A 12,330-nucleotide genomic window follows, 5' to 3' on the forward strand; every position below is an offset into this window, starting at 1 on the left:
GAAAGACAGCGAGTTGTTAATGAGACACGGGTCAATGTAATGTTAAACCTGGACAATGATGACAAAGGAATATAGCTGGGATTTAGGGAAAACAAGCTTTCTGGATTTGGATTCATTTCCTTTCAACAGGTTTACTTTAATATTCAATATTTGTTGATCCTTTCATTTGTTGATAACTTACTGAATATTCCCACAATCATTTCATCACTTTCATAATTCCCACCTGACCAGAACCACTCATTTCTGTGGTTCTTTGGTTTTACGGCAGCGATCTTTCCAGCAGCCTTACTGTACGTCTTTCACACAATGCATTGATGAGCAGGTTTGCCCGACATCTTGAGACAATGACATTCAGCTGGTGTTGCTGTGGGACACCAAGTCATTATGGAACACAATGGGCCTGTCTGTGTGTTTATGCACTGATGGCCGCAAGCGTCTGTGCCTTTTTCCTGTCAAGTGACATTACATTTTAAAAGAGCGGTGGCATGTTAATCCACCTGCTAATTGCTGTTTTCCACAGACAAAGAAGAAAGGAGAACCTCATCCAGAGGCTCTCTGAGTTGAATTTACAACAGGGTACCATAGAAAAAAGTCTTATCAGTGTGCCGTCCAAGCAGGCTGCTCAGTTGGACACCTGGCAGGGGGACAACAGTCTTATAAGATTTTGCAACAAGGAGGGAAGGTTTTTCTTCTGCATCAGTAACTAGCAGGGAATATTGACAGATATCATAGGATGAAAATAAACTCTAACTTTGATGCTAATGAAAATGTTTAGAACTGAGAAGGAAGTATTGCTCAATGGTTATTAATGTGGCAACAAACAGACAAAGTCTTTATCAATAACATGTGCTTTTGCAGAATTTGGCCTCAGCCAACTTGAAACCCTTTTACAGAATAATGAACAAATATAAACCCCCACAGCATAATGCTTCCACCCCTATGCTTGATCGTGCGGATGTTGTTCTTGAGGTCAATGCGATCATTGTGTGTATTTGTCTTTTTTTATACCAGGGTTTAGTTAGGTTTAAATCTGGTCCAGTGTACTAAGTTTAAGTTGGCTGTAGACTTAATGCATAACACATCAAGGTGATCCTTCCATGTAGTTTTGCGGTGATCTCTCACTTTTCTAATGTATTTTCTTCTTTTTTTTTACTCCTTAATGGATGAGTGTTGAAACCATAGAGGGTGGATGTTTTCTGTCAAGGACCAACAAGCTTCATACAATATTTCAACATTAAGTTTTTAATATCAACAAGTTGAGGTTTGGTTTATTTAAGCAAACTTACAAGATAAGGTGGCTCAAATACTCCTTTTTCCCCAACAGCAGGTTCTTCAAGGCATAAAAAAGCCAGTATTGACAAAGCAAAACTGGTCAATCATTTGTAACAAAATAACATTCAGCCATTTTTTAAAGAGCTCAGTCGGTTCAGACATCCTGAAAAGATTCATCAAGAGACATTCCCACTTCAAATTTGTTCCAGAATCTGTTGTTTTGGGTAGTTTGTTCATCTCATTTTGGGAAATGGTATGTACAGAAATTGTGTGAGAAAATTAAAATAAAAAGCATGTTTTAAACCTACACTTTGTGACCTAAAGAGTTGATGCATATGAGTTATTTTAAAGGCCAATATACAGCCCTTGACACTATCAATGCTAAGAGCAGGACTCCCCTCCTGAAATACCACCTATGTCAGTTGGGAAATGATGCACCGTCATTGGCCAGGTCATATGACCTGAAAGAACGTATCACTTTATGGCCACAGGCTCTTATATAAGCATGCTGCTAAGGCTTTTGCTCTACTATTTTTCTGCCTGTTCGACTACTGGTCATGGCTAAGAAAAGGATAATGTTTAAATCTTCTGAGGAGGCTAAAAAGAGAAAACGAGAAAGAGATGTGCCTGAGGAAAAACAAGAATCGATCTTGGAAAGGAGTTTGCAGGCTGAAAGAAGAAGCTGGATGTAAAACTGATTCTCTTTTCTCAACTTTATTATCAGACTGGCAAGTTAACACTTTGCTCCTAGTATACAGTCATACATCTTTATTATTTTCAATGTTTAGTAGAAACATTGAGACAGAGAAAGCTAGACGACTACAAGTAAAGCTACTACAGTACGGGCGCTAGACGTGAACATTACAGATGTAGCGCCCCTAGTGGCTAAAAGTTCTTAGAAATTAGGCCAATAAAAGATATGGTCAGTCTTAACATAAATAATGTTTACTTAGACAAAAAACTAATGATATATTACAAAAAAAATCAAACAAAACATTTCAAATACTATATAAAATCAAAGAAATTCTCTAATAAAAGACTTTATACATTAAGATGTTGCTGCCTACAGTGTTATAAATGAGTTATTATGATGTTGTTGGAGACAGCAGATTTTTTTTATTTTACAGCTCAATTATTTGCAACTAGTATATTATGGATATCAAGTAATGGTAATAACCTTGGATGATGTGCTGATATGATTTTTGGCTTAAGACCCTCCTCATCAGACCAGCAACCTATTATGAATAAAAGAAGAGGGAGCCCAGTTATTGCCCTGTGACAGACTGGTCACCTGTTCAGGGTGTACCCCGATTCTCGCCCATTGACAGCTGGGAAATAGATCGATGGATAGAGCTGGGTTATATATAAGTGCTTTGTGTTGAAGGAGTGAACATGGTTTTCGACTAGACAACATTTGTATATGAAATCTGTTAGAAATCAACCGGGAGGAGATGTTTTCATTTTTATTTTGGCAATGCTAATTCATATATGCAGGAATGTTAGACCTTTAAGTTTCAGATTTAGGCACCCTTAAAGCATCTAGCAACGCTGCATTTACCCTGTGTTTTGGAACCTGATATCACACCACTTTGCACCAGCAGACTGAAACATCATGGAGATACTGACAAAGGCCAGGAAACATTCATCTCTCAAGATCATATCTTACATCAGAGAACCACCAAAAAAATCTTATCAGGTATGTTTCATATCTGTTTTGTTACCAACAACATCTTTTAGTTTAGTTATCTGTTGTGTTTAAAGTTGGGCTCAGACTGCCATAAAGCGCCGCTTTGGGTCTATTATGATTTCTCGAACCCTTTTCAGTTACTTAGGTGAGTTTTTGAGAAGGGTAGTCCGCATGGAGCATCAATAGACATTAAGTGCTGGAAATTGACCTGAAAAAATCCTTTAAAATGAGCTAATATTTGGATAAAATGTTACACAATGTTTCTTTAACTAAAGTTAAATTATTTGATTGAAAGTTGTTTAAAATCTACAAGTGCATTTTTATGTTTAGTGCTTAGGAAACCTCCCACTCAAGAACTTCTCTGGGTTTATTTTTTCGTTTTGCCAAGGTGCCGTGATAGCTGATTAAGTTTTGCGTAACACGCAACTAATATGGTTTATATGCAAACCAGACATCTGAAGAATTGTAAAGGGTTTCAGAAACCCATGGTCCAATTTATGAAATACAAATAAAATTGAACTTCCAAATGTTTTGCAATTCAATGAAACTCAGTACTGCGCTACATGTTTACTAAATATAAATAAATAGTTTGTTTAAAGAAGATAAGAAAATCAATCTATTGTCCCAGAATGGGGAAAATCAGTACTGACAAGTAGATAGAAGAGATTTAAAAATTGTTACACAGCAGAAAAAAGAAATGGTCAAGAAGAATAAACAAACAAAGAAGCATTTGGAAAAACTCTGATGAGGAATTAAAGTTGCCTAAAAAGTACCTGTAAAACAAAAACATAGAGAGATAAAAGTGAGCTCTATCAAAGCTTAAATGTAAGACGGTATTAAAGTTGTAAACATATTTACTTATCTCTTTGAAGTTAAAGTTTAAATCTTGTTTGTTTAGAGCTGCCTCTGACTGTTGGAGTTAAACTCTTCACTGAGGTGTTATTAGTTTAAGGTTGTGATCCAACTGTTTTACATGCTTTTATCTTGTTTTTTTTTTCTAGCTTTTATTCTGCATATATTCTCTCTCTGTTTTATTGTTTAATTAATGCAAAACAATGACCTGTCATTTAGGGCCTTTATATCTCTGAAGTTTTGATTTTGCTTTAATTTTGTTTAAAACTAAGCACTGCAGTTCATGGCAAAGTTCCAGAAATCAATATCAGATATAAAGAGTTTCTGCTTCTGCCTATATTCCCATTCTGCTTGTTTATTTTTACTGTTACAATGTTAACACGGACCAACTCAGAGGATTTTCATTCAAATAAAGAATACAATGACATTTTTTTTTCACCATCTCCTTTCAAACGCCAAATGCCAGTTAGGTAGAGTTAAAAATAACTGTTCACTAAATTAACTGTGAAATAATTAATTTGTTTAATATGAGTACAGTACAGCCGGGTGGTGTGGTTTTAGAGATGCTAAGACTGCCAGAAGGGAGGCTGATGAAAAGAGTCCTGGTTGGTTCTGAGTCATCCTGGATCTTAGCAATGGTGTAAATATCGGTAAGTAGAGACAGCAATTGCTTACGGGCCAACAATCTCTTAGGGGCCCCATCACTGACATCTGGTTGGCCCCCTATGCAATTGTCTACTAGGACGTCTCTTTGCAGACGTAATGGTACGAAAAATTCCTCTTAAACCCACCTGATACTGAAGAGACTGACTGCACTGACCGTATTTGTATCTCAACACATGGCAGATTTCAACATGATGGTGAGCCGTTTAAACATGACACAATAGAAAAGCAGACGGTGGTACTTTTAATACGTTAATAACTGTGTATAGTTCATTAGACGGTTGGTAAAAAATACACTCATATGTTTCAAAGTGCAATAAAGATCTTTAAAGAACGATGTATTTGATTATTTTGTTTTTTACACTATGACTTGGAATTATGGGTAATCCACTGCGTAGATTAAAACCATAACCGTTACGTACTACAGTATGTGTAAGTAAAGATGGATACCAAAAAGAGGTACTTAGGCGGATTCCAGAAAAGAAAAAAGAAAGAAGAGCTGCAGGAAGAACAGAAAAAAACATCCCAAAATAAACACGTTCTTTCAAAGAACCGAAGAGGGAGAGGAGGACGTTGCTGCTACAGTGAGGAAAGACTGTGACCTGGAGATGAGCACTAGGGATGTCTGTCACATGTGGTGGTGCGCTGTCACCAATGGTTCCATTCAAGGTTATCGGTCACTATTTTTCCGGGTGTGGGCCCACCCAGATAATGTTGCTTACGGGCCTATAGTTGTGTCGTTACGCCATTGGGTCTTAGTGACTCTTTAATACCAATGCCCACAGTAGATCCCCTCTAGGCTTGGTAGTTGGGAGCCAATGAGCAATCCTGATGACCCAATGCAGATGCTTTTTGATGGATAGGCCCGGATAGTCTCTATTTTGCTCTATTTTGCCAAGGCAAATATTTTCAGCAGAGGTGTTTGAGATTTTTTTCTCCTCAGTTTTTCAGGAAGAAAAAATGCTGGTGGGCATTTTTTCTTTGTATAATTTCAGTGATGTTTACAGTCCAGTCCAGGTCCTCTGAGGTGTGCAGTTCGAGAAATCTAAAGTTTGTAATGTGCTGCATCTCTTACTGCTGGTGATTAGGCCGTGAAAACTGTGTGCTACTCCAGTTCGGGATGCATCCTTTATCATTATAGAAGTGTTTTTGTTGTTGTTTTTTATTATTTCATCACTATATTGGCAGACTTAAGCATATCTAGCCTCCAGTTACCCAGTATTTTCGTCACTTCTCTGCCACTGGAAGTCTACGTGCCTTTCCTGCATGGTTTTGCACCTACACACAAAAAGGAAAGGGACACCGCCATTTTAAATTCAATTTATCTGCTGCTCATATTTTGCCACCTAATTATTTTCAGCATCACCTTCTTCATGAGGATAAAACTGAACTTATCTCTAATAGCTTTACCCCATTTGTCATCAAAAAGCCCGCAATTTGTATGCAGCCATCAGTCTTTTAATAATTTCTATTTCACGGCTGAAGTGCTCAAATGAGAAGACTGGATGCACATGGAGATGGCCTCTAATCTCTGGAATACTAATAAACAAAAGGAGTCGGAAAAACTGAGCAAGTAATCAGTTTGCAATCAGACAGCACTGAAGTGCAGCACAACATCTGAAAGACTCACTCAGTAGATTACTTTGCTAAACACACAACCGAGTGCTGCATTGTCAGAGAGCAGATGGTTCAGTGCCAGAGGAGACTTGTATTGGGGCTGAAAACTGATTGATGTTGTTTTAAAGGGCTCTACAGATAACTGCCATTTACCATTATGAAGAGCAAGAGGTTTCACAGTGACTGGTCTTTGGCGAAACCTTTGGACCTCTAATGCTTTTCTAAAGTTTTTCCTGACTCGATAAATGTTGATTTGGTACCACATATTGGGTCAAATTTGATAGCTTAATGGTTAGATTTCATCTACTTTTGTTTATCTATCCATTATTCACTGCTTATACAGGTTTATTTTAATTTGTTTTATTGTGATTCCTGAAGTGTTTCCCCTGGTTAAGATGTCCTCTGGGTGTGCCCTAGCCTCCCTTCCCAAGCGATGTGTCTTCGTACTGATGTCTGGTCGGATTACTCACTTCACACACCTGTTTAGCTCCCAATTCTCATTACCACTCATGTGATCCACCTGCTTCAGTCTCTATTTAACCAGCCCTCTCAGACCAGTCATCAGGGCCAGAATATTTCAAGCCAGTGGTGAGAAGTTTTGGAGCATTCCTGTGTTTCTGAATGCCTGAAACTGGCCCCTTCTGCCTCTGGACCTTTGAGCCTGCCTGTCCTTGTTCTGATCTGTTTGCCTGACCTCTCCTCTGACTCCTGTTGAATCTCTGCCTGTCTGTGTACAGAACCTAGAACTGTTTCCTGACTCCGTTTTGGATTCCCCCTCAACACCTCTTCAGACGTCTGATCTCCTGGCTCTGACTCCCAAGAATGTCTAAGACATTCTTGGGAGTCCTGTCTGTCCTCTGACCTGTCTGTCCTCTGACCACAAAACATCAGCATCTGGGACTCTCTGGGCGGCCCCCGCTGTGTTGTGTTGGCCCCCAACCGGCTGGAACCAACCTCACCTTCTGGGCTCGGACTGAACTATAAGACCAGGTTAGTGACTCGCACGTTCATTATCATCCACATCCAGAAAGATTTGGTCACTAATCTGTCGTCTCCTCCTGCAGAAGTTCCTGCCTTAGACGTCAACGCTGCTCACTGCAGTTCTGTTTCTAATAAACGTTTTGAGAAATCTATCTGTCTGCTTTGAATACTGGATCCTACAGTTCTGAGCTTGACAGTTTGAGCTTTTTTCCTAAAGCGCCTCATGCTTGGCCATTGATTTAGTTCAACAATTGTTTCATACTTTCAAACCACTTATTGAAATGCACATTCTTTTCATGTTCGGATGCAAAAGATTTTGACATTTTGATTATCTCTGTAATTATACCCTCTCTCTCTGTCAGCAAGAAAACAAAATGTTGAATGCCTTTTATTAGCTGTTTATTTATTATACAATTTATTAATCGTAAGGTTTTAATCTTTACTAGGTTTTAAGCAAGCAATAATGAAATAATATTAACTTAGTTTGGTGATAATAGCCAGTCTTATGAATGATCCTCATTGGTCGTAATTTCCTGTAGGTATTCCTCCAGATTTATATGCAACAGGTAAGGAAAGTTTAAAATCAGCAAACAGCAGAGAATTTGTAAAACTTTAGAATATCAGAAATGGTTTTGTTTTACTAAGCATTGCCATGATTCCAGATAGTTTAGGCTAAACACGTCTGATGTGAGGCTTCCAGCAGATCTCCTAATCAATAATCACACCTCATTTACTCGTTCCACATCTACCCCATTTATTTTGACTTTCATTTCTATACTGCCTTCATCGTTTTTCAAATAACATGAGCTAAGTTTTCTCCGGATTCAATGACCTTTTTTTTTTGTCAAAACAGTTGTTTTAGTTTTATCATTTCTGGAGTGATATTATTTTAAAAAGCACATCCTGTGCAGAAAAAAAATGTATCATCTGCTTCCAAAACTGACTCTAATTTTGAAACTTTACATATTTAAATATAATTTCATTTAGAACCAGTTTATCTATACAATGCGATTTAACAACACACTTGTTTTCCCCCAATGCACTTTACAGAATCAGTTCAGTCAGATCATCCAGTGGTTCAAAACTGCATTTATAAAAAATCAACTGATTGCAAAAACTCATTGACTTTTCAGGAATCACTCCTCCTGGATGAGCATGTGGAGAAAGTATCCGTTTGCATTGTGTCGATGACTCTATATTAGAGGTCATGGATTAGTGGACAGTGGTCCGGATCTGGACCCACCTGCTGGCTAAACCAGACCCAACCTGATTTAAAACATTTATAAATTACCTCATGTTGTCCGACAGCAGTGTCTAATTTCACTTGCGCTGCTTCTCCTGTTTGTACAGTAAAGCCCTCCGGGACCAGGCTACAAGTGATGCATATTAGCCACTGCGTTGTGTCAGTCAGGGCTGTTGCCGCTAGCTGGGTGGTGGGTAACGATGGTGAGAAAACGTGAAAAAAAGTGTGGACTGCTGGAAGAGCTGTGGTGAACTGGTGACAGAAATGTGCAATGGCGTGCTCAAAGATGACCCTGCACATTTTGGCTCAACCTCCTGCTGTGAAGTGGGATTCTCCACCATGACCATAATCAAAAAAAAATATCAACCCAGGCTCACCAATGAGCACCTGCACTCATTGCATGAGAATGGCTTTGTCTCCATTCAAACCCAGGTTTAAAGTGTTGCAGTCATTAAGCCAGAGAATAGAAGAAAAAAAAAACTATCAGATAAAATATGTGAATCAGGAAATTGTCTATGTACCAAACTGAATGATTGTTGTTCTCTACTTCAAAAAACACTTTAGATTTTAAAATGGAAAAACTTTTTATTTATATATATATATATATATATATATATATATATATACAATGTATAACATGGATGCATAAACACCTCATTTTATTTCAGTGTTAAATTCTGTTTAAAGAAACAGATTATATTTAAAAGTGTCTCCGGACCTTTACTGGTTGTCGATTTTCTTTATTCGGTCCCCGCTAATTTTTAATTGGCTCTACAGCAAGCCCTCAGTTCGAGCATGCCTGCAGCTGGGGATATTTGGGATACTTTTGTTTTATGTATTTGAGGCACACTGGGCTGGAAGTGAAAAATCTACCACAGTCTTGCACTAACATCTTGTCACTCTGCGTTTTTCTCTTTATTCAATTTAAAATCCTTTCTATTTACATGGGAATTCCTTGCAATGCCAGGGTTGTCTTACTTTAGTTGCAGCTCATCATTTCTCTGTTGCTTTAACTGTGTGACAAGGTGACCTATTTGGAAAGATTATTTTTGGGGTCGGTCGTCCATCATGACTATTTGTAGCCACAAAAAAGTACTTTGTGGAGGAATTAGTGCATTATATTTCAGTTATTTTATTCCTATGTCAGTGTTTGGGCTCATGGAGAGCATTTATTTTATGAAGAAATATTCATTAATAATTTATTGAAATGAAAATGTATTTAATGTTGACAGGTACGGCTTTCCACTGTTTCAATACAGTTATAATTGTTAAAACCTAATAAAAGCTTTAAAAATTGAGACAAACCGATTTTTCTGACTCTTTTGGGTTTAATAATTCCTCCCTTAATCAATGTTCTTTCAGCAGCTGTCCAAACGTGTTGCACTCAAAGCTTTTGATACCATCCCCCGCTGCCCTATCCCTACACCTCTCCACACACTGCTACATTAGAGGCAACTCCCTGATTCAGCTGAATATAAATGAATACACACTCCACAAACATGAGGAATTGCTTATTTACAGAATAAACAGATCACGATTCGATTGGACTTCTGAATATTTTCTAGCTCTCTAGCCATGATGTTTTTTGAACATTAAAGGCAACTCAATTCATTACCTTTTGTTTCACATCCTACACATAAGACACGTTAAATACTTATTTTGCTTCTGCTGCAAATATGAAAAGTCGGTTTAAAAATTTATGGAAAAACCGGACTGGATCCTCCTGTTTGGACAACCGCAACCCCCACCTGATCCCGACAGTGTGCAGCCCGCACTAACCGTTCCTGCACACACATTTGATGAGCATGCAGGTTAAGTCAAAGAGAAATTACTGATATGCGAACTTCACTGATCATTTATTTTTCTTTTGCAGAATCTTTCTTGGTGTGCAAAACTGCTTGGTTTCTGTACAGGGAAATTTATCTGAACTACAGTCAGAGATTCTTCAAGTTAACATTTAAATTAAAAAAATCTGTCATTGTTTGACTCACTTTAAGAAGCACAATAGGAGTTGGGGTTTGTTGCTTTATATTGCGTTTTTTTTTTTTTTCCTTACCCTCTTTTATGTGGCTGTAAATATTCTATGCTTTTCTGGATTAATCTCTGTTTAATTTAAAATCAGTCAAGAGTAAAAACTGTAAGGTGATTAACATTTATCCAGAATTAAAAAAATTTTTGTGTCAGTTCTCACTGTTTGCCTCAAAGCTCCTAAACAAAAACCTGAGCTGAAGAATAGTACAGCTGCAGAAATAAACCAACATTCATTTATTTTTAGCATCATCGATGCTGTCATGAAGTTAATAGCGTACTTAATATTTACTTGTGCATTCAGGCTGCTAGAAAATCAGCCCAAACCGTATGCTAATGACAGAAGTGTACAGCTGACAGGAAAATAATTACTGTGGCTGTCACTGAACTGTTGGGTGTGTCTGCCCCCCTTCATCTCCTTCCCCCTTTCTCTGTCTGTGTGATCGTTACAGCTCGTTAAAGGTGGGGGCTGGGATGGTGAATGGGGGTGGGGATAGGGTTCGCAGGTGCAGCCGAACTGGGATGGTTAACGCTAACCCTGATCAATTATGGGTGCAGGAGTCATGGTGTCTATACATATTTCATGACTGTCAGCAGAGGAAAGTCAATGTGCCTGAGCCTCCGACGATCCATACACACACACTGACACACACAGAAGGTGTTTTCCTCCCAAAATCCAAAAGCTTTCCCCATCCCCACAGCCCAGGGCCTGAAGATGAAAGGGATGTATGACTTGTTAGCAGCCTGCATCGGTCAGAGCAGGAGGGTGTGGTGCTTCAGTGATGGGGGCTGTTTTTTTTTTGGGTTCCTGATTAGGTTTTGAGTCACCACATCTGCGGGTTTTAGAAGGTATAGAAAAGCCTAAGCATACCTGTATGAATGTAAGTTGTTGCATTGCTTTTTCCTTAAAATACACGAAAGAGTTTCTTTGTTTTTATAAAGAAAACAGAACGTGATTATCTGCTTTTCAAAAGGAAAGTAAATGCACTACGACATCTCTGGAGTTCAACTGATTTTAATTACATGAGATACAAGAAAAAGCATGTCCTTAAAGCAAACTGGCTATATCTGATGTATTTGATAAATAGATTTACAATGATTTTTTTTTTTTTAACAGTGTCCTGTCTGGCAATGTGGCAATAAGAATAATTGTCTTGATGCCAAAAAGAGCCCAACAAATTTTACTTTCACAAGTGGAGCAGTACGGCTATTGCCATAGTGCTCCGCTTGATTTATGCATGTAAATAGCTTTATTATAATCCATGCAGGAAGCATTAGAGCTTATATGGACATTGCAGAGTTTTCTAATGATACCCTGTGCCCACAATACAGAACTGCAACACTTTTCTGCTTGTTCTCGTAGCACTCATACATGACAAGGTTTGGTTTAGTGAGTAAAGGTAAAAGTAAAATCTCCTCAGAGAAATAAATAATAAAATTGAGTACAGACACTAAAAAAGCTACCTAAGTACAGTAACTTAAAATATTTACCAGTTATTTCACACCTCTGACCATATCTGACTTAATAAAATGGATAAGTCCATCCAAATACTGCAGATCAGAAAGAACTTTTATGCCAAAGCTGCAGCGGTCACCATGATAAGTGCAATCTGAATCAGGGTTGCAGTAAGAAAGGTTTGAAAAGAAAGTAGGATGCTTGTTTTCAATAGTTCATTTAGCATTGAGACCTCCTGATGTTCCTATCTGCGACTTTGGAGCTATATGGAAAAATAGTAACTGTTAATGTCTCATTCTTGTCCTCTTCAGACCATGTTTCTGATGAAAATGCACACTTGCCCTGGTTTGCAGGATGACTGTAAAAAAAAATAATAATAATAATCCCAAAACTCAGCGCATGAAGCTTGGCTTCCATAACATATAGCACTAGACAAACTGATGATAGATGATGAAAGAGTTCTAACAGTATTACATTATGTTTATTTAAACTAGGTCATTTTACATAAATCTAATAAGAGATAGAAGGATT

General features: G+C 38.0%; 1 long non-coding RNA gene across 1 annotated transcript; it reads left to right on the forward strand.

Annotated features, from left to right (window-relative positions):
* Window positions 1–2,873: 2,873 nt before the first annotated feature.
* On the forward strand, window positions 2,874–7,227 carry LOC119798450. The gene is made up of 3 exons (XR_005282722.1): window positions 2,874–2,968; window positions 6,829–7,081; window positions 7,156–7,227. It is a non-coding gene; the product is annotated as an uncharacterized LOC119798450 (long non-coding RNA).
* Window positions 7,228–12,330: the final 5,103 nt, after the last annotated feature.

Source organism: Cyprinodon tularosa, unplaced genomic scaffold (assembly GCF_016077235.1).
Source record: "Cyprinodon tularosa strain WSP-4 unplaced genomic scaffold, ASM1607723v1 ctg117, whole genome shotgun sequence".
NCBI classification, from domain to species: Eukaryota; Metazoa; Chordata; class Actinopteri; order Cyprinodontiformes; family Cyprinodontidae; genus Cyprinodon; species Cyprinodon tularosa.